The sequence below is a fragment of the Chelonoidis abingdonii genome, chromosome 1 (assembly GCF_003597395.2).
Source record: "Chelonoidis abingdonii isolate Lonesome George chromosome 1, CheloAbing_2.0, whole genome shotgun sequence".
NCBI classification, from domain to species: Eukaryota; Metazoa; Chordata; order Testudines; family Testudinidae; genus Chelonoidis; species Chelonoidis abingdonii.
Genome location: NC_133769.1, coordinates 6,082,478 through 6,086,119, shown reverse-complemented (window position 1 = coordinate 6,086,119; position 3,642 = coordinate 6,082,478). Strand labels below are relative to the sequence as shown.

Below are 3,642 nucleotides of genomic sequence, written 5' to 3'. Positions count from 1 at the left end.
AAGAACTAGGGGTCACCAAATGAAATTAATAGGTAGCAGGTTTAAAACAAATAAAAGTAAGTTCTTCTTCATGCAGCGCACAGTCAACTTGTGGAACTCCTTGCCTGAGGAGGTTGTGAAAGCTAGGACTATAACAGCATTTAAAAGAGAACTGGATAAATTCATGGAGGTTGTCAGTTAATGGCTATTAGCCAGGGTGGGTAAAGAATGGTGTCCCTAGCCTCTGTTTGTCAGAGGGTGGAGATGGAGGGCAGGAGAGAGATCACTTGATCATTATCTTGTTAGGTTCACTCCCTCTGGGGCATTTGGCATTGGTTACTGTCAGTAGATAGGATACTGGGCTAAATGGACCTTTGGTCTGACCCAGTATGGCCATTCTTATGTAAAATGAAACATTTTGTTTCAATATAAAATATTTTGTTTTGAATCTGAGGCATTTTGACAAAAGCAAATAAGATTGACATAACAGCGGATTGGTGGCGGTGCAGAGTTGTAAGCTTTAGCCCAGCAGTTAGGGTAGTCATGTGGGAGACCTGGGTTCAGCTCCTCCAGCTGCCTGATATGGAGAAGAGCTTTGAAGTTGGGACTCCCCCACCACTTTTGCAGGAGAGTGTTCTAACCACTAGGCTATTCTGGAATAGGGCTTTCTCAGTCTTTGCTCTTGAAGCTGCTACGCTTTCTCTAAATAAAATGTAGTTGGAGCAGGGACTTGGGTCTCTCATGCCCTAGGTAAGTGTTCTCACTAGCAGTCTGTGGAGTCATTCCCAAATTCTTTCCCTGGCCCAAAGACTATTCATTGACTATGAACTGTTAATTTGAATGGAAATTGGTCCAGTAAAAGATATCTCACGCACCTTATCTCTCTAATATCCCTGGACCATCATGGCTACAACTATTGTGCATGTTTATTTACAGAAAGTGGAGCAGCTTCAAGAGCAGAGATTGAGAGCCCCATTCCAGAATAGCCTAGTGGTTAGGGCACTCTCCTTCAAGAGGGGGGAGACCCAAGTTCAAGTCCCTTCTGCATATGGGAGGAGGGGGGAACAGACCTCCAACTGCTGGGCAAAAGCTTATAAGGAAGGTACTACTTCCTTTTTCTTCCTGTTTTGAGAATTCTGTGCTTGCTTTTTGTCAAAATGCATCGAAGTCTAAACAAAACATTTATTTTCAACATCACTGAAATATTTCAACTCAATTTTTTGTTTCAATAATGTTTACACTTTTTGAAAATTTTCAACAAGTCAAAACGTCATTTTTGGTTTGCCCTCAAATTTATTACTACTTTTTCCAAAATTGCCTGCAAACTGAAAAATTCATTGTTCACCGAGCTCTAGTCCTGACCGGTAGGGTTTGTGTCTTCAGAACGGCTGCACCTTCAAAATCAGTGTTTTCTAATGCCATTTTGTGGCACTAGTTCTGTGCTGCTCAATGAATCTTCTCCACTTGATTGTTCTTTGTGTTGAATTAAATATGCATTTCCTTCTCTTCTTTCCTCTTGCTTGTTGCTGGAACGAAGGAATTGTCCATAAGAAGCTTCATTTGAAGAGCACATATGATGGGCTTGATAAAGAACCTGAGTAGAATGGGAGAAAATCCACCAATTTGCAGAGAAGCTGAGGGAAATGAAATGTCATTTGATTGGTGCAGTAGGGTGTTAGTTAGGTTGTTCATTGAGAAAGAAATTGAAAGTGGAAGTCTCAAATCTCAACATACAACTGAAACATCTGACATACTACGCCTTGGGTTATATTTAGTAAAGGGGTTTTCCAGCTATGTGGTTATGGTAGAGTTAAATGGCTCTTGTGGCCTTGAAGGCCATGAGTTGACTATGAATGAGTGCCAGCAAAAGGAAATACACTTCAGCTGTTTGTTAAACTGGATACTTTCTGGTTCCACTCTTGAAATAGAATGACCCAGAAATTATATGTACAATGGTAAGCCTGTGATATAGTAGTTTATTTAGGCAGAAGTTGGTGTATTCTCTCTTTTCTTACTAGTTCTAGATTAACAAAGGAAATGTAATAAAATTGATAGCATTGGAGCCCAGACTTTCATTTTATAAAAGAATCTTAGCTGTGATTCTATTCTGAATTAGTACAGTGTACATACAACAATATGGATTCCTGTGGTGGTTGACAGTTAATATACAAAAGAACATGTTTTTAGATGTAATCCTTGTTATAAACGTAAAGTAGGCCTTTAATGCAGCGAACTACATCCGCAGTCACTATGCCTGACTGAACTTTTTTTTTATGATCTTGTATGTCTGTTTTTTATATACAGTACCTCGTGTGTTAATGAAATGCATTTACCTCTAGGGTGAAATCATGACAGCTGCTTATTAATGAACTGAAATTGTTTATGTTGAAAAACTAGCAGAGTATGTTGTGAATCAAATTGCAGGGTAGATAAGACTTTTTATGTCTGATTCAGCCTATTGGCTCTGGAGAAATCACAGTTTGAGCTAATGCAGAGCAGAAGTATTCTATCCTTGTAAAAACTAAAGCGTCCGAAGTGGCAACTTCAATTTGCCAAGTACATAAATATTTGTCTGGTTCAAAAGATTTTTGTATCTCTGCAGAGCAAAGAAAGATTTTGGGCTTCTGCCTAATCCCAAAATTTTACCTCTTGATTCTGCTTCTGCTGTGCAGATCATATCGGGGAGTGATTTAAAGTATATTGTTAAAACTTGTTCAACTGTATGCGGTAAACACACATGTAGATTCAACATGTGGCCTGGGCCAGATCTTCAAAAGAACTCAGTTCCCACTATGACATTTGGGGTCACATATTTTTTGATGCCTATGTGACTGGGTAGTGGTTGCTAAGGTAATATGTATAATTTTGTTACACTCCCTTTTCCCCTGTACCTCAGTTTATTTCTCTGCTGAAGCACAGGCTGAAGTTTCTGCAGTTTCAGGACTTCTCAGAAAAATTATTAAACAAAGTTAATCCTCAGAATTATAATGCAATCCCCTGAATGTTGGTGCTACTAGCAGTTGTCAGTCAGCCTCAGGGAGAATACTGTATGATTTTCTTAGTGAACAAACGTTTAATATAAACAAAACATTTGGAATATTTTTGAATAACTGGTTTAATAAAAATGTTAGGCACTGAATCTATTGGTGCTCCTTGTACAAACTCTCCCACTTTGTTACTTTTACATATAATTCAGTGCAAGATTTCAACAGAGCGTATATACCCTTTTATACTTTCTACTCTGATCTTCTCTGATTTTTTTCAGTTTCTGTAGGGTGGCATCACTCTGTGTAGTATGTGTGTCAGTCAGTCAGTCACCTGGATCATCCAGAGCCTAAGGAAAATGAGAGCCTCAGGGTACGTCTACACTACAGGATTAGTCTGATTTTTACATAAACCGGTTTTGTAAAACAGATTGTATAAAGTCGAGTGCACACGACCACACTAAGCACATTAATTCGGCGGTGAGCGTCCATAGTCTGAGGCTATCATCGATTTCCGGATGTTGCACTGTGCGTAGCTATTCCGTAGCTATCCCATAGTTCCTGCAGTCTCCCCCGCCCCTTGGAATTCTGGGTTGAGATCCCAGTGCCTGATGGGGCAAAAATCATTGTTGTGGGTGGTTCTGGGTAAATGTTGTCACTCATTCCTTCCTCCGGGAAA

General features: G+C 39.6%; 1 protein-coding gene across 2 annotated transcripts in view; it reads left to right on the top strand.

Moving 5' to 3' along the window:
• MKLN1 (muskelin 1) overlaps positions 1-3,642 on the top strand; it is a 205,056-nt gene that overhangs the window by 38,157 nt on the left and 163,257 nt on the right. The window lies entirely within an intron of this gene.